Below are 20,015 nucleotides of genomic sequence, written 5' to 3'. Positions count from 1 at the left end.
TTCAAGGTGGCCTCAGATGTGTTTCTATATAGCGTCTCGTGTCAACACCACTGACAGCAAAAAGCACTTAGGGACCCACAGATCACTTTACCATCTTTCCAGCAGGAAGGTTATTGTGGAGGAGGTGGGCGGTGGGGTTTTGTGGAGGGGCCCAAAAGCACTGGAGTGATACATCCTTAAAATCTTGGTCCACTAGGTGGCAGTGTTGACACTCGATTGATGAAATCACATTATTAAAGTACTCGACAGCAATAGTACATTATTAATTCTTGCTGCCCATTGATAGCTGCAATTCATTAGGACAATTCATTGTTTTTTTTTAAATTGTTTAACGTGAAAAATAAAAATGTTACTAACTTCTCAAAAAGCCTTTTATAGATGACAACAAAGCTGCACGTTCTACAAATTTTAGGCTCATCAGGTTAACGTTAAGATGATTATTTCATTTGAAATGCTACATTGAAGTTGTTTTTAAAATATTCTTCCGAGACTTTCTTTTCTTTTCTTTTTTTTAACGGATAATAGCTTAATTTCCAAAGTATTCAGACATTACGCATGGGGCACAAGTGGTAGTCATTATTTAATTTCATCGCCTCATTTAAATTCAGGTAAACACAGCACTTCAGTCAAAATGTTTTAGAGCATAACAATACATATTTGTAAAACACACAAATTCTGAAAAGTAGATGTTTACACAGCCCATGTTGAACATTTTTTCTTTGTTTCTCCATCCGGTTTTTAGACGGTTTAAAAATAACTGGCATAAACAAACTAAAACGACGAATTCCCTGAAGTGTTCACGTGGCAATTTTTACCCGGTCACCAACCACGACGCATGGAAAGCGGCGCTTTTTTTCTTTGTGTATGAGTGTGTTTGGGCTTCCATGCAGCAAGTCGGCTCGCCCTCTGTGAAGCTGCTCCACACTCAGCTGTTAACTTTTCCTCTGTGGGTGACCAAGGGTTGAGCGCAGTCCCTGTGGTCCAACAACACAAAAACATACACCTAGACAATGATGCTGATATGTGAAGCACTCCTCAAGTCCACACACACACACACACACACGCACAATTTTTTTGTGATGAAAAATAAAAAAACCTTCCAAGATGGTGTTAGCACTTGTGAAGAATGAGCGTTTAATAAGAACCATGCCTTTTCTCATAATGTGACAGCACCATTTGACTAAACAAACACATTAAATCCATTATCGCCACGAACCATCTGAGGTGATAACAAATGGAAAATATGTCAACGTTTGTGTGCTTGCGTGAGTGTGTGCTTAATGCGTTCGGCGGCACTCGCATATACAGTACAGTTGGTGACACTAGTGGAGTTATGCAGCCAGGTGAGTCCAGGCGCCAGTAGCAGTGACACAGTCTCACCTTCTCGAAGCTTGACTCTGAGAACGTCTTTTAGCGTGGGCAAATGTGTCCATTCACAGCAAGTGGAGCGTTTCAAGCAGGCGCATTAGCTGTTGCGGCACTCTTTCTCCAAAGGCAGCTCTGAACTTGCTTTGATGGCTGGCAAGTAGGCGAGTGTGTCCCTTCCTTCTTCTTATCTGCTGCACAGTGGAAGGTCAAGCAGGACAGGATGTGGCTGTTCTTAAGCTGACAATTAGGCTTCAATGTAAAATTGGGATGCAGTATTCACGAGAGCATTCTAACACTGTGGCAACGAAAACATTAAAAAAAAGGAAGAAGCTAGCATTTAGAGGCCAAATTAGACTGTAAACTAGTGCTTAGAAGAAAGAAGCATGTTATGAAGGTTGGCTTAAATTCATGCCTGCTGAGGAAAATCACTTTTCCACAAAGGGATGTCAGCCATCTCTTATGTTCCTCATCACTCATTCACAACAAATCATTTGTAAGTCACACTTGGGCTTTGAAGAGGGTCGGGCACCCACCAGAGAGGAATTCCCTCTGACGGTAAAAACCTCCGGAGGAGGCCTATGATTATATCTATATTAATAGCTCTGTAAGTCTAGAAGGATGTTGTTCTGTCTCACAAATGGTGCTTCTTTTTATCCCCGCAATCATCTTAAACTGATTAGGGTGTGTAGAAAATATCAGGTTCTTTCTGAAAGCCTTTGATCTTGTTGCGTGGACTCGCATGCCACATGCAATAAATTATTAGTTTAAATCGGAACAGAATGGCAGCTTTACATCAGGACTGTCAGCCATGACAGGAAATAGAACTGGGCTCGAAACTGGAATAAACAGAGTATGGATGCATCCTGACTGGATCCAAGGTTATTATTTACTCTTTCAGATCATGGATTTGATCCATAATGTTATCAAATTATAACTTTTTGCACAACATACTGTAGATCCCGCCGTATGAATCATGCCGCTGTATTGAATTTCACCCAGACCATTACAGTATAACACCGGGGCCATTGCCGTGCATGCGTCCATCCTTCCACTTACGAATGCCAAAAGGAGCTGCACTGACCTGAAGCCTATTTGAGTTGACTGTGTGCGAAAAGATGACTGGACCATTGCACTGGACTATACCATTTCATTGTATGTGGGTCAATGACAGCACAGAGAGCCAGGCAACGATTTACAATCACACCTAGAGTCACTGAGCAGGATTGATCACACTGTCTCTGCAAAAAGTCAGCCTTGTGTACCTTTCTGGCACGTGCATTATATGGGGCTGCACAGAGCAGCATTGTCCGATAATAGTAATAATAATAATAATTTGGGCTATCACGTGAATGCGTCCTGTGTAAAAAAGATGCAGGGTGCGCAGCACAAATAAAATAACAGGGGGGAGCAGATATCAGAAAAGTAATTTCACAATCTGATAATTAGCATAAAATAAGGTAAGCATGCTGGGGATACAAAGCCAAAAGTGTTTATTGCTTTATAGTTGAACGAAAATATGTTTTTCACAAGTATGCATGTGCAAGCATGCATGTTTGTGTACGTGTGTGTGTGTCCTGAGGAGGGTTACACACAGGGTGCCATTCAAGGCGTGTGCACCGCTGTGCTATGAGGGATTATAGTGATAAGAATAATAAGAATAAAGGGGCAACAGCATACAAGCTGTGCTTCAATAATGCTACTGCCCGCTATTTTTCAGATACTTTCCCATTGAGAAAAATGTTACCTTTGCTTTTCAAGCGAGCAGAAGCATTTACTTTATACTTGTAGTTGTAATTGCACTAAATTACATCTTTTGTTCATACGTATTAAAAAAAGATCCTCATAATTATGCTGAAAAAAATATAGTGTGTGTGTAATTACACTCGAAAATCCATGCGGGATAGGGAGAGTATTTACAAATCACAACAACTCACGCAACAATAATTTAAGTTGCATGCGTTTATTAGTTGTTCCATTTCATGATTTCATTTCTAATTCAAGTCTATTTAGTGTGTTTTGTTAATATGTCAGAGTGTAGGGAGTGTGTGCACATACTGTAACCAAACATTGCAAATCCATCCAGAGTGCATTGGAGATCCTGCTACTTACCGCTGTTACTGGTGAAAACAGCATCACACCCCCCCCCCCCCAACCAAGTAATATGATAGAGTCCTGCTGGGGCGCCGACACACCCTTTTTGCGCAGTGCAACAATTTTGTGGCAAAACAACTAGTCACAGTACACGACGGAGACCGAAGTTCATCCCCCACCTCTCTGTGGGGTGACTTAATAGCAGGCCTACACAAACACTTCCCAGACTGCACAACAGCTACAGCGAGTGTCATCTGCAATAGTATCCACCGAGCAGAGCCGCAACACGTGGATGCACCCGTGGGTCCTCTGGGAAGCTGTCAGAGGTCAGCACAGACCAGGAAGGAAATATAAGAACACGATTCCCAATCAAACATGCAACTCTGACCAGTTTGCTGAAATGAAGACCAGGTGTCCTGCCCATGTTCAGAACTATCAAATGAACACCAGACATATACTTCTATGTTTCTTCCTCTTCGCCGTACTGTATGTCAGATACAGGGGCGATGGACTGCATTTACAAACGCTTAACTTTGTTAGCATCTCAGGTGGACATGTTGAAAAGGATCAGAACCAAGACTATTGTTAGTTGGTTTGGTCCAAGCCTTTGACCCTTGAGAGGAAACAACCGAAGTGAAAATGCTTTCAATACGTCAGCCACAGTTGACTTTTATTTCCTCTGATGCCATAGATCACGTTGAGCCTTCGGCACTATGACTTTTCCATGCTTTAAAAAAGAAAAAAAGAAAAATGTGATTCAAATAAGGTGAGGTGAACTGTTTGAGTGATCTTTTATTTGCCATGAAATATGTCTATGGTTGGGATGCTAAATTAGATTTACCTTTTTTTCAACCTCAGTCAAAAAAGACGTCTGCTTTCAAATGTTTCCTGACTCGACTGAAATTAAATTTTCTACGCTGAGAAGCGTACATTCACATGGAAGCCCCAAGAGAAGCATTAACAAATACACACACTCAACACATGAGTGGAATTCAGGAGGGAAGGATTAATGAGCCCCAAAAATAGACAGAACCTTTACAGATAGACAAGTAATACTTTTCTTCTGACATTTTAGACAATTCATGCAGCGTGGTTATAAATTTGTGTTGCCTAAAATCTATTGAGATAGTCAACTATTTGTCAGTGTAAATGATGTATGCTCTTCAAAATTGTGTTTTCTTCTCTAAGTATTGCCGGTGCTAATCGTTATTTACTCAATGCTAGTTTGCTTTCTAAGGACATCATACTGTAACTCAAGTTCTTTGCCGGAACATGTTTCTATTGAATTGTGTTTCTGGGCAGGATGCAGCATAAGCACCCCGGAGCAAGGTCCTGAAAAACACAACAAAACAAAAAGCCAATAAGATTAGGATGCTGTGACATCATCACCCAAACAGTGTTTCGTGGATCTCACCGTGGTGAAGGTTTGAAAGGGACACATGAAAGGCTTCTCAACAGCATTTTCTTATTTGAAGTAACTGAAGATAAAACCTCGCACTTGTGCAATTGGTTCAGTCAAATACCTGTTTGGAAAAGTCTGTTTGCAGTTACGCCAAACCGAGGGTAACCTCGAGGCAGTTTGATGTCGTCTCTTCACATGCCTCTCGACGCCCGTCATATGTGACAAATCATACGTTCAAAGAAAGTCTGGAAAGAAATTGCGAGAAATTGTTCTTTTGTTGACATACTATATATATAGGTTTTATGAGGTTTTGTATTCATCCATCCATCCATTTTCTAATCCGTTTATCCTCAGGAGGGTCAAGGGCATGCTGGAGCCTTCAGGTTTAGTATTAGTTTTAGTTTTTGTATCTATCGAGTATTTGCTGAGTTGCAGACCAACTAAAAAGTTTACTAAGTATTGTGTAATAAAATAAAGTAAATTACAGTTTCTAAATGACTATTTGATCTTTCTATGGAGTTACGGCAATACCAAAACACATACATTTAAAATAATCTTATGCGTGACATTCATTGTCAAAGCTGATCACGAAGGACGATTTGCTACAGTTGTAGTTAGTTTTGCAGAGTCGTTTTTTTTATACACATAAGATGGATATTCAGTTACATATTGTTTTTTTATTGTCTTTATTTTATGTCATGAGTAAAAGTCTTTTTTTAAATTACATTTCAGTTACTTTTTTAACTATTTTTCGTGGGTGTTTTTTTTTTCCAGGTGCTCTAGCTTCTTCTCACATTCCACACGCATGATGCTAAACATGATAACTGGTGACTGAATGGATGTATGGCGGATTATTTTTAAGTACAGTAGGCCTATATAACATTTCACAAATGCAGGGGTAGCCAAAGAGCAAAAAATAAATTTCTTCTATTTTGTTGCCATATCTCTGCAATTCAATTGAACTCTTTATAATACGATAGATACATTGGCAATATTAAATGTGCATGGAAGCAGCAGCAGCAAACCTCCAAGTGCCGCAGCCCGCGATTAGACTCGCCGAGACGTAGTAATAATAAACTTTGAGCTTCTGGCCGACTTAATCGCACCGTTAATCTCCATTCTCAAGACCAGAACTGGTTTAAAAGTTCTTAACTGTCCTCTAATGTCCTTTAAGTGCTCTAGTCGAATAATCTTGAGCAGGAGAATTTGTCAGCTATTCCAAGTATATTCAAGCAACATGTCCAACAGTCGGGCTGCTTGTTGATGATTCAGATGATGTGGAGGTAATTTGTTTGGCTACTGAAGTTCGTACACAAGTCGGATTGTCTACAAGTGCATGTGAGGAAGTTGTTAAAGATAAGACGACCGCTACTACTTTAAATAATCCAAAAGGACAGCCATACACAGTTTGTTGACATGGTCCCTTTAATCAAACGAAATTCTATTTTTTCACATGTCTCTGTGAAGTCCCACTTCACTTGCATTGGGTGGAACGAAAAAGTTTTATTTTTTTGCACAAAGGAGACCTGTCTTGGCTTTAGGGGTTTCGTGGTTTTCCAATTGGGTAATGCTTCTGCAGAGTGTCAGTACAATGTTTGACACTGCTATGAGGGTCCTTGTAATTTTTTAATGCAGCCCAAAAGTCATCCCTGGTGTGCTCAGAGTGGATCATTTGCAAAATCAACTATTTGTATTATTATTATTATTTATATTTTTTTATTTTTTTATGGGACTTAGCCTCCATTAGTTGCTGGGGTCAATGGAAATACAGGCATCTTGGTGTGAATAAAATGTTGAAGTGAATTGAAGAAATTCATTTAGACTAATGAGCAATTTACTTCCAAGTACAGCTCCGGACAAACCATTTTAGGGAAGAGTCAATTGTTCACTATTTTTTTTCTTAATTCACGAAAGAGCCTAGCCTCTATCCTCCACAAATCATGGATTCAATTTGATGATTCTTAAAGTGTGATACGAGTACTACTAATGGTAGGTAGGCTCTCTCTCGTGCTATGTCAATGCATCACTGCCCAAGTACGTGCCAGTATTGAGCGGTAGTTTGCCAGCGAGCTCCTTCAGTGAAGCGGCATTGGCCCAACCGCCGCCTCCTGCTTCTCCGGGTGGTGAAAAAGGAGACTTCCCGGCCAACGCAGCCTCAGAGTATGAATTCAGCGGATTCGGCTGTGCCCACCTGTGCACCTGTTGCAGGGGCTATTCTGTCCACACATCAAGGACTCTACGAGCTATGTAATAATGACTCACGGCTCGTGTATTGTCGGCCCACTCGACCCTTCCCCAGAGACAAAAAACCCCACTGCTACTCTTTGTTATGAAGTGGAATAAGTGGGATTTAAATCATGAGTAAAGTAATTGTAACCTATTGTTTTTTGGTGGCGTAACAATCCTTTTGGATCTTTTCAAACTGATTTACAGGTTGTAAAACAGAATCTAATGTATTGGAACGTTTTTTTTTTTTGTGATAATGTTCATGTTCAATAGACAAATCACAGTCTTAAAATTACAAAAATACTCTGTGATGATTCCAGCCCTCTTGAGAGGTAGTGCAGTGCATGTGTGCATCCAAGCGTGTGTGTGCTTGCGTGCATGTACTTGTGTTTTGGCATGGGTCTGGGTACTAAAAAAACTTTCACGGGGGCCTAGCACCGTGATGTAACGCCTCTGATTTTATATATTTAATTTTTCACTGTGTCTTTTGAAGTTTTTTCTTATAACATTACAACCTTAGGTATACACTCTCTCTGTCTTCTTGGACAAATATGTAGTTCTATTATGCTCCTGTAATGTAATGTTGGTCATGATGGTGGCACTTGGAGAGCCAATTATTTTGGGGTTGAAAAAAAAAAATGAGAACCACTGGATGAAATTATTTCAAATGCATTGATGAATTACGTTTTCATGATGCAGAAGAAATGGGTGTGCATGGTTATTCCCGACTGAATAAAATTTGATCAAGCAGCTATACAGCTGTACTTCTTGTGGATGGTTTTGGGTCATTTGATTCTCTGGTTGTCAATTAGCAGGCTGCTTCCTGGTTCAACGAGAATGGTGTAATACAGTAAATTATTAATGGGGGATGCCAGTGTGACTTGTAAATTAACAAGTCACACTGGCACACTGGGTTCAACTGATGACTCAGATCTGCATCGGCACCCTCATCCAAAGCCCCACCATTGGTGAGTTCTTTCTTGGCTCATGTGGCGTCTCCCCGCAAAGTTTTCGTGAGGATAAACTATTGCGAGAGCCGGTTCACTGAGCGCCAGCAATCGGAAGAAGCGAAAGGATGTCGAGGACTGTCCGTTTTCATTCAGCTCCCTCCGAGTAAGACCAATTTCCTCTGCACTTTTATTCTTGGTGGAAGTAATGCACTTTTCCTACAAAGTATCTGAAGGGATTTGACTTGTGAACTTGACGCCTTAGCAGCCTTCAAGTGAAAATACTGAAAGCCTGACATTAACACTTAAAAGTATACTTAAAGCCTTCTGAATCCAAAGCAGAGTGTTCATCTTTTTGAGGTTTGGTTCCATTCATATCATGTTTGTTTACTCAATGATCAATCGGTTGCAAGGGAAGTAGTCAGCTACAATTTATGTGCGAGCACGAGGGCTTACCACGCCACACTCGTACTCAGCTGGTTTTGATGCAGGGACGGGATCACGGGGACAACTCTTGGACGCCAGTGAAAGGCCTGTGGACTGTGGCGGTCTGCTGCAATCCTCTGTGGGTGGGAACACGCTCCAGTGTCCTCGGCAAAACAAAAGCTGCCCTACCATGCAGCAATAAGTAGATCCAACCTCCCGTCTTGCATCGCAGTGGGCTCGCGGCGCCTGCCGGCTGAGGCCAAGATGCCATTTCTCCACCAGATGTATTTGTAAGATTTGGTAGTGCAACAACTTCAAAGTCTCGCTTGATTGTTTTTGATTGTACGATTATTCAATGTTGAGGTCTTTTTCTCGTATTTCTGGAGGGAAAAGATATTATCATTCAACCACACTTATTTAATTGCAGCAATTGGAGCCACTCTAATTGGGCCTGGCCTTTCATCTGTAATGATAATGAGCATGAGATCGTTGCTGAGCAGTCTAGTCTGATGAGCAAGCAGGATGATATCGCCGCTAGAGCGTCAATTTTGTTCATTTTTAATACGACGCCTCTAAACTCCCAGTGCAGTAACCTACGCATATACCCAAATGAGTCTTTGTTTGACTGTATATAATTTTTTTTTTTTGCATGTACTCATGTTGTTTATCTTGATGCTTGCCACTGATCTGATCTTTGTAATGGAGGTCTTGAATAAGTAAACAGTGGATGCCTGCATACAATGTCAACAGGCTTTGTCAGACATTTAAAGAGCATCTAATCGTGTTGATTTAAGCAATTAAACATGAAGTTGCCCACTGCAAACGCTGACTGACTCTATCGTCTTAACCATTATCTGCAGAGCCTTATCCTCAAAGCATTTTCCATTGGCCGATAATGGGGATTTCTCAGTCATTACGCGGTTAAATGTCTGGCTATTTGGGAGAAGTAAAAAAAAAAATAAAAAGTTTGAGAGAGCATTTTAACTCATTTTAGTTCTTGCGGTCTACACATGCTATCAGTGCGCTCTTAATGTTAAACAGCGTAATTTATCCTCAAATGGCACCTCGTCCCTGCTGGTGTAAAGAATGCAAGTGCAAGCAGGGCATCTTTTTTGACCCACAAAATTGTTAGTGAGGTCTGAAAATGAGCAGTTCCTTATTTTACAAGTTGTTCCGTGTCACATTTATAAGTTTCTGATCGTGTTGGATTGACCTTTTAATTATGTCAAGCTCAATGACAATGATATCGTGTATCGTCCATCCACCAACAGAAACGCTGTTTTCCTTTCTAAATGCTTCCTTGCCCTGATCACGTCCAACACGATGGTGATTTCCAAAACGAGATGACATTCAGCGATGTGGACTGCGCCCACTATAGGAGCTGTTTTGACAAGGATTATCACTTTCATCAAAATGTAATTTATAACAACCCCCAGCCTCCGCAGACCTCATATCTCTCCTAAAGAACTCTGCTTACAAATATGAGAGTAATGCTGGTAGTTTGGTTTCTCACCTTCTCCTGAGTAGGAGGAGGGAACCCCACCCCCCCCCCCCCCCCCCCGGCCCCCCTCAAACATTCAAACATCTCGTTATCTTCGACCCATATTGCAGGCTGACTCTTGCACAGGAGGCCGGGCCATGAATGTCTCACCTGCATCGTGATACTGAGGAACGGGTCCTCATAGATCATCTCTCTATGTGAAAATTACACGGAGCCCATGCAACTTGACGCATCTAACTGAATGTCATTTTTCTCTCGTTCTATTATTTATAACCCTTCCCCTTTCGTCACCCCATAATTAGGTTACACAATTTTATACGTTTTCCAGCTTTTCTATGCTGCTCGTCAAGCCACTGCGCTCTAAATATAGATGATTTTTTTCGACACTGCCTTAATGGATGCGAGCATATTCATCACAAAGTCTGACTCTAACTTGTTTTGTTGCCTGATTTAGTTGGAAAATAGTAGAGGGAAAGTAAGCACAAGAAAAGACTGAAGGTCAGAAATCATCACACAAAATTTGCATGAAGAGCAAGGCAACAGGGGGAAAAAAAAAAGAAAACCAAGATTGCGGCTGAATAGCATTTTCCACCTATTACTTTGTGAACGCTTAAGTAGTTCCAAAAAGCCACCCACATTTCACCACTTAGGGAGAAACCAGTCTAAAAGTGCCACCTATTTATGGATTTCACGACTGCCAGAGAGGCATTCCAGCAACGGTGAAAAAAAAGCCCATTGAGTGGAGCTCATCCATCACCCTAAAGCCATTGGCTTGAAAACAGAAGCAGTGAGGTTATGATTTGGAAGTACACGTTGCTCGGATTGGTCCCCCACTTTTGACCTCCTTCATGTCAATCCCTCCCCTTCACAACACAGCACAACGGTATCATCCATAGTGTGAGGATGACCTTGTAGGATGAGCGTGAGGAGGTGAAGATGTTTTGAGCTGACGTCAAGTAATCTGGTTCACCTCTGCAAGCTGCTGCAAAGACAGATGCAGCTGGCGGCCCCTGTCTCACCTGCTTTCATTCCAATTAACTCACCTTCTCACTGCTTCTGCCAAGTATGCAAACAGTCGCACTATCGGTGTGAAAATCAGGCCAATAGTCAGCATGGCCATGTCCGTTCAACACGGTCAAAAGCAAAGCGGGGGCTCCCTGTTGGATGAGAGACTTGTTATTCACGATTACATCATAAATGACTGACATGGGCTACTCGCAGTTTGAGTGACCCTCTTTTTTTAATCAATATCTAGGTTTTAATAATTCAGCCCCGGAGCCAGTTTAGTACCGGTGCTCGGGACTCATCTCTAGTCCCAAGTGCTGGGCCACAGACCCACGACACTCTACAGTCGACATTAGTGTCACCGATGTATTGAATGTGAATTGATTAGTCATGCCTAGAGAGGGACATGCTCAATGCTATATTCGGAGCAACAGATCGAACTTGATGTAAAGCACCCCAGTTTGCACCGTGTGAGTGTACCTAACTAAGAGCTCACTTCTTCAAGCCTTCAAAGCTGCTGACTTGACATTTCCAGCTTATAGCTCCCAAGCTGGTGACACGGTGGAGGCCAAGTTGATGGGGCCCAAGTTCAAAGCCCAAATTGATGGGGCTCGGACGATGCGCCCATCGCCAACGTCACACCACACACAAAATAGCTTGATTTAAAAAAAAAAAGAAAAGAACTATAGAGTTATAGGGCAAGGTTGGCGCTTTAATGGACTGTAATACTACATATCATATCATAATATGATCGCACAGCACTACATTGGAACAGGACGGAGTCACGGGTGCCACATGTATTTGCTTTATTGCTACTGTTAGAATCAAGTTCAGATAGGTTGAAGGGGAAAAATAACGTTCATATAGCCTAAATAAATTGAAAATGAATATGAGTAATTTCTCCAAGACCGCAAACAGAACCGTTAAGGCTGGAATTGATCAATATTCCAGATTTTTAATACTTCAGACTCTGAGCCATTTTAGTACTGGGGCTCTGTACCAACCCTCTCGTACCAAGTGCTGGGCCGCCGACCGGCAGTTTGTGGTAGGGTACAACTGATATAAAGGGTTCAATATACGGCAATATTTATTTCACAATGCAAGTTTTTGCAAGTTATTAACGACTCAAGGCAACAGGGCTCTTCAAGATGTCGGAATAACATGTAGCTGGTAAAACCTGGCCTTCAAAATAAATTAAAAAAACACTCCTAAAATAACGCAGAAACACAATAGAATCTTCCTTCCGTTGCAGCACAAAAAACAGTGGTCAAGAATTTTGTTGATATATGCTATGAGCTAGAAGTTAGCATCCCACCAAAGAAAAGGCATTCCGAAGTAGCAAGAAAAAAACAATACCACAAACAATATTCTATTGTTACAAGGGAAGTCCTGTGGTCAAGAAATGTACTTTTTTATTCTCTGTCAGTGTCTCACTCTCTGTTTGTATGTCACTTCCAGCTTCATCACTCACAGGATCCCTCCAGGCTCTTTTTCCTGCTTTATGCCATATCACTGAAAACCAGGAGACCTCTGACTCTCTCTTTCTCTCTCTCTTTCTCTCTCTCTCTCTCTCTCTCTCTCTCTCTCTCTCTCTCTCTCTCTCTCTCTCTCTCACTCTCTCTCCCTCTTTGGCACTCTCAATGTTCTTCTCTTGTGCTTTTTCAACCCTTTCATTTGGCTTCGTCTTCCTGTCTGCCTCATTATTTGTCTTGATGGTGAAGAAATGGGACGTAATGTTCCTTTTTTTTTCATCCTGATTTTGAACTGTGGACAAAAAGCAATGTGGGGGAATACCCAACAATACAGCAAGCCAAAATAGCATTCGTTATGTCACGCTACTGTTGCAGGCTTATATAGTTTTGTGACGTGGTAAGGTTCACTAATGTTAGCTAGAAGCGGGTTGAATATGCCCCTTTGACAAAACCCTGAGTAAAATTGGTGTAGAACCACCACTGAGCGTATATAACATTCAAATGAGTCCTTTATTGTTTATTAACATCTCAATGAAGCTGTGACATGTTGAGAGAATTTCAACTCTTGATGCTGAAGTAAATAAAAATGTCAAAGGATCCATCTGTGGCTTAAATCAGGGAAACTCCTGCAGTCACTGTTCCCTTCTGATAAAATCTTTGAAGACTGACCACGGTAGCTGTACAGAGTCCTAGAAATGTGTGGGCAACAACATGCACACGCAGGAGGTTTGGCACAGAATGAGTGCTTATTGCACTCTTGCCTCTGAACTTTCCAAGAGTTTAAAAAAGGGACCACTGGCCACTGACAACCGCCGAGACAGAGGGACAAAGCAGACAGTTGTTATTCAGGTCAAAGTTACAGACAGATAAAAGGTTCTGCAGAAATGCATATACAGTACTTAAGCCATGTGGCATCCATGGTAGATTAAAACTGTCTGAATGCAAATACTGTACGCAGCTACGTTGTTTCATAATGATCGTGAACATAGACAGGAAAGACTCAAATACCTTCAATTAAATTACTCTCTTAAAAAAATAAAGAAATAAGATAATGTTTGAGAACATTGCAATTAAAAATCATTTTTATTTGATGTCTTGTTCATTTGCATTAGCAGGCTATTGTTTAACTGAAGTTGAAGTAAGACGGCCATTTTTGATTCTCGGCAGGTATAATAGTTCCATATGACACAAATGTCAAAAAGAGAGAGTATATTTCAGAGACAAAAAAAAACATGTCTATTATCTAGTTAAACAGGTTACATTTGGGCTCACGGAGATTGACAAAAGACATTAGGATTAGGATGATGGTATCATTTGCATTCTGTGGTAGACGGAAGTTTTCCACGGTGACTTCAACGGTGAAAAATTCTTCCTATCTGCATGTCATCTGCAATGGAACCAAAACGAAAAACCCCCAAAAACGTGTTCATCCTCTGCACACACACACAAAAAATTAAAGTCAGGACCATGAAATTAACTGAGGATTATGCACACTCTTATGTATTTATTTGTTTAATTGATTACAAGCAAATATCTGAGCTTCCATGGCAGCTTTTGGTGAGAGAAAAAAAGTTGTTTTTTCTTTTTTTAAATTCTGAGAATTTGTAGGAATGGACTCAGAAACCTCTCAAGAAGAGTCTTTTATTCTTGACTGAAATATCTCTCCTGAAGAAAGGGATAACAACAACCTAATTCGGACATGATTACATAAAGGTCACAGAGTGTGTTGCATTTGACACTTTGCAGTAAAATATAGTCACACGAGTCTTCATTCAACCGAAAATTAAAAAAAAAAATATGGATGAAATATTTCTAGACTGGGGTGATCAAATCTTATGCGACAGACGGCTACCAGAAACATAACAATACATGTGGAGGGAACTATTTGCTTGGCATCACTGAAAAATGAAATTATAATTTGTAGAATGTGTTTAGTGTAAATATATGTGATGTGTTTTCACAAAATCAGGCACATGTCCCGGAGATTAATTTTGAGTTACTGAGAAAAATACATCCAGTTGTCAAAAATGTCCATTTTGAGATTTTTCCCCAAATCCTCTCCTGAAGGTGTTTATTTTCCTTTCCCAGTAGCCCAAAGGTTAACGTTGTACTCAGTTTATGAAAATAAGTGATGAGTAGACTATTAGTAGACAACGTGCATCATTTTAGAAAAACACAAGTAGCAACAATAAAACAAGCAAACTTTGGCAGGTAATGCCTTAGTTGATCAATTTTAAAAGTAATGGAATCTTCAAAGTTGTTTTGGGGTTGAGGCGAAAATCACCATTTTTGCCATATTTCATCTGTTGAGATGATGAACTTCTTCAGATTTTTAAAGGATTAAAAAGGCTGCTCAAGGCTTGTTACATCTCGTCATGAAAGTGAGACACTTTTGATCAATATGAACTTTCTGGGTATCATGCTCTGGGCAACGCAAGCAAAAATCACACATGATGAAGTACTGTATTTTCTGGACTATAAATCGCTCCAAAGTATAAATCACCCCAGCCGTAAAATGCACAATAAAGCAGAAAAAAACATATAAATTGCACTGGAGTATAAGTCGCATTTTTGGGGGGAAATGTATCCGATAAAACCCAACACCAAGCACAGACATGTCGTCTTGAAAGGCAATTTAAAATAAAACTAAAATAGAGAACAACACGCTGAATAAGTGTACGGCATGCTAACATTACATGACGCATAAACAACAAACTGAGAACATGCCTGGTATGTTCACGGAACATATTGAGAAAATTTTTTTGGCTGAGCCGAGTAGCGAAGGAAAGCCGCTACAGTAATCCCTCATTTATCGCGGTTCATGGGGACCAAAACCAGCCGCGATAAACGAAAATCCGCCAAGTAGCGTCCAATTAACAGGTAAAATTTTTTTTTTCTTTAAAAGTCCGCAAACGGTCCGCGAGAAGCTGCAAAACAACAGCGAGTCACATAGAGCAACATATACAGTACTGTACTACATGTATATGTAAAAAAAAAAATATATATATATATATATATTTTTTAATATGTTTGAAAAAATCTGCAATGCACTGAACCCGCGATAAACGAACCGCGAAGTAGCGAGGGATCACTGTATTCAGATAACTCTAGCATAAAGAACATGCTAACAAGTTTACCAAAGTATCAGTGTCACTCCAAATCACGAAATTCAATGAACTAAATGAATTAAACAACTCCGCCAACTCCGGAAGTAGAAGATGCTTCCTCTTCTACGTCGCTCACATCAGACTCCTCGATAAATCCACCTAGACCACCCTCTTGTGGTTCATGTGAAAATAATAATGTGAAATGATATAATAATGTGTTAATAATTTCACACATAAATCGCACCCCTGGCCAAACAATGAAAAAACAAACAAACAAACCGCGATTTATAATCCAGAAAATACGGGAAGCACGTGTGATTTCTGCTTGCCATTGATGTCAAATTTAATTTGCCATGAACAAAACAAGACAACACCAGGGCGTAATGTCTATATGTTCTTTGAAGGCAGCCAGGCGAAATATTAAGAATGCGGATCAGCGTGATCCACGCATGGATAGCAGCAGGGTCTCTTTCCAGCAGTTCACAGCTTTAACAAGTGTGATTAGGAGTGACCTGGGGAAATGGTTTAATGACTGCTGCTCGACTGTGTTTCAACACTGAGTGGGTGGGTGGTCTGACGTGACTGGGAAGGGACAGTGCTCTCATGTACTGCCTCCTAAATGGATGTTTCAACAGAACAACAAACACTTTTCTTTTCACCGTTCCAGGGAGGCACCAGAATAGGTCAAATTGTATATTTATACACTGATGCTAAATCACCATTGAGGGGTGGGAGGGCGGCTGTTCGGTGATTTACGACAGATAATTTTTAGAATCTCAATACTACATATGTGGACAGTGAACAGGAGGTTACGTTTTTGTACGCAGTTTTTCAACGCGGGCGCCCTCAGAATTACCGATTTACATTTCAGATTTATTGACTGCGCAAGCATTTTTCCCGAGGGGGAGTTGAACCACAGTCCTCTGGAGATACTGCAGTACTTTTTCAGTGACACGCTCCTAATAACCACCTCAGACTTTTACAGCTGGCCCGGCGCCACATCTCTCTGCTCAGCTATCGAGAAGGCCGCCTCTGAAGCCAGTGTCCGAGTGTCACTTGTTTCATCTGCAATTAATCAACCATCATGGGTTTGTTGGGTTTACCCCCTCCGTTCCTCCCCATAGCTCCTGCCAGGTTTATAGTCAAACACAGAGGCGACGCCAGGCTTCAAGAGACTTCTGCCAATCAATGGGCTTTTCAAGTTTTGACCCTCCCCTAACACTCTATAAATACAGTAGATGATTGAGCAAAGAACCATGAGTATAGTTAAAAAAAAAAAAGACGTTTAAGAGCTTGGAAAACGACGGTGTGTTTACTTATACACAATTAATCATCCTATCAATTACTGGCCAGTGGAGAATTTTGGTGTTCGTTGTTTTCATTCAGTGGCCTCCGAATTTACTATTTTTAAAAATGTTGTTTTCATATATCTAAATAAAGTAATCAGGGAAGATATTGTTCAAGTGACCTACATTATCTGGCATGTTTGAGCAAATGACACCAACACTAACACTAACGCTAACATCAGGGGAGTCAAACTCATTTTTGTCGCGGGCCACATTTTAGTTACTGTTTCACTTGGAGGGCCGTTATGACTGAAGCCATGCAAAGAAGTCAAGAATAACTGTTGATTAAACTATTGTTTAAGTTACTATCATGAGGGGTTTGGTAACAAGAAAATGCTTAGAATATATCTCTTATTTATTACATATGAGAATTTAAAATTTTGGTGGACATTTTAGAAAGGATCATGGCAGCTGACATGCTTGAGCTGCTTTCCCGGGCCACATAATATGATGTGGCGAGCCAGATCTGGCCCCCGGGCCTTGAGTTTGACACATTTGCGCTAAGTGCTGTGTGAAATTAAGAGTTATAAACATTGATAGTCACACTTCCACTCTATACTGCATCATGAAAAACTGTATTTTTGATCAAACTACAAGAACAATGCTGATCAGCGAATATCAACGATATTAACTGAACATGTGTCACAAATGAATACATAGGTTGTGCGGTGAACATATGCATGCACATTTAGAAAGCTCACAAACTTTATTGTCAAAGAAACTGTGACAAGCTCCGGTTTTTTCAAATAAATACTTTTTTGGGGGGTGGGCGGTGGGGCGTGGGGGCTAAGGCAGTCAATGCCTGATCCTTTCTTCCTCCATCAGCTTTTCAACCCCAGCAATGTTAATTTGTTTTTACTTCCTTAATGGAAAAATATTCCCCTAATTACAGTAAACACAAAGTTGCTATTTCATATGGAATCATTCACATTTGATGCCCGGCTCTGATAAGACACTTTTGAACTTTCTGTGTATATGTTGTACGCTGTTTCTTTGAGCCTGCAGTTCAACAACCAAATTGTACCTCTCCTTCACCCATGGGAACGGCAAGTACAGTGGGTAACACTCTAGCATTTGGATTCTGGGCCAGAAACGACCAAACATCTTTTCCTGGTGGCTAAAATTAGCAACATAATGAGGTAGTGGCTTCCTTTTCACGATACTAATACCCCATTCCTGTGGAAGGGCATGACATGGACTCGCAGTGGAGATACAGTATCTACACAAACCTCAGAGTAACATTTCCTGGCAGTTTTTTTTAAATTCATCACCTTAGGCTCCAAAAAAATTCATAACCAACCCCCAAAACAAGATTCCAAGGGAAGCTTTAATTTCCTAGCTTCCTTGCCAACCTTTTTATGAGAGGTCTTGAATTGCAGGGCAGAGTGCGAGAGACGCTTGAGTCGACTTGGCTTCATTATTAAACCCACGGGTCACCTTTAATTGTACAAGCACTAATCGGTTTTATTCCAACTAATGAGTCTTGCCATAAATTTAACTGAAGGTGAGGAATTTTTATGACCTTCAGCAAACTTTTGATCAGATGCTGAGGCTGTCGGGGATAAAATGACTTGGAGAATTTTTACGGTGGACGTACAGTATAAAATTACACAATGGCTTGATATTCACCTCCTATGAGGAATTGTCCATATCTCATAAGGAGTGCCTTTGCATCTTAGTGGGCTGCTTTCAATCTAACTGGAGGCCTAATTTCTTATTCAGAGACTTAGTTTGTTTTACATGCTCTTTTATCCACAGTACTCAAATTAGGACCATGTTTTGTGGTTTAAGCCTCTCTTGCATCCGCAAGGAAAACTGAACACCACCTTTTTCAGGCTGTCACTCCGATGAACTCCACGAAAAAGACTAAAATATTTGATGAATTTACAATTCGTCGGTATGTTATTTGCATTTTTCACAATTTTCTATGCAATCCATACTTCTATCTGTGCTATTTATGCTTTCACACCAGCCAACTCATTCTCTGTATTGCCTTTTTTTGTAGTACATGTTTACAATGTAAGCTTCTGAGATTATGCATCTGTTTGTACTTGCAAAGGAGTGCTGACCGCATTCATTGACTGCTTACCAAAAAGCTGCACAGCTGCATTAAAAGTCATGAGACCAAATTAATCGAATCATAAAGAGAATGTTAAAAAAAAGTTTGCATGCAGGAGTCAGGACCCACTAAACAAGAAAACATCAAAAAACTTAAGAAGCCTACCTGTGACACAGGGGGACAGAATTACCAAAACTGGTCACATGACAAGGAACCTAAATAAGAGCAAATTGACGGGCAACAACAAACATAGACAAGACACAAGTGGCTGGGAAAGCTGATTGGTAGACAAAAGAGACCAAGCTGACGAGCGCAGGTGAAACAAAAATAATCTAATGAGCAAGACATGACATGAGCTATCCATCCATCCATCCATTCATTTTCTGATCTGCTTAATTCACACAAGGGTCGCGGGGGGTGCTGGAGCCTATCCCGGCCGGCACACAGAGACGAACAACCATCCACGCTCACACCCACACCTAGGGACAAGAGAAGTTTAAACGGTGGGATTGCCTCAGACAGCTGTTTCCTTTTGTGTCAGCACACACCATTGCAATTTCTAAGAGAGGGCATCTCGGTGTTGTTTCCACGGGTCAAGAGGGGGAAGAAAAAAATAATGCAGCTTTAATCGTGATTGAGAATGGACCACCAAGATTCACTCTTAACATGCAACGGTTCTGAGTCACCAAATTTATCAAGCTACTCCACAGGATTCACCTCATTAGCTAGAGATGTAGCGAATGATAGATGTAATGGCTGTGGTTTGATTTGGACTGATGGATGAATCAGTGCTTTCTTTCTTTTTTTTTTTAACCATCATTGTTATTCATCATTAGTCAACTCATTGATCAAACAAGTCTTTCAAATATTTCAGCAAACTGGTCACTGAAGAGATAATGGCACTGGTGGGATCCACAATTGTCTGCTTGCCTCCAGATAGCTGAATGTCCAAAGTAGTCCATCCGTGATCTGGAGCCTTTCCCCATCTTACTCCTGGCAGAAGGCAATGACACCCTTGATCGGTCGCCACTCAATCAAAGTACACAAATAGAGATTTAAAAAAAA

General features: G+C 40.7%; 1 long non-coding RNA gene across 1 annotated transcript in view; it reads right to left on the bottom strand.

Annotated features, from left to right (window-relative positions):
* Nucleotides 1-561: 561 nt before the first annotated feature.
* The window catches only part of LOC147196097 (uncharacterized), a 43,159-nt gene continuing 23,705 nt past the window's right edge, over nucleotides 562-20,015 (bottom strand). Inside the window, exon 3 of the long non-coding RNA XR_015102722.1 lies at nucleotides 562-1,559. This is a non-coding gene — a long non-coding RNA (uncharacterized LOC147196097). The remainder of the gene's footprint in view (nucleotides 1,560-20,015) is intronic.

Source organism: Hippocampus guttulatus, chromosome 13 (assembly GCF_054856545.1).
Source record: "Hippocampus guttulatus isolate MCC_2025c chromosome 13, RoL_Hgut_1.0, whole genome shotgun sequence".
NCBI lineage: Eukaryota > Metazoa > Chordata > Actinopteri > Syngnathiformes > Syngnathidae > Hippocampus > Hippocampus guttulatus.
Note: the sequence above shows the minus strand (reverse complement) of the source record. Positions and strands in the feature narration are given on the sequence as shown.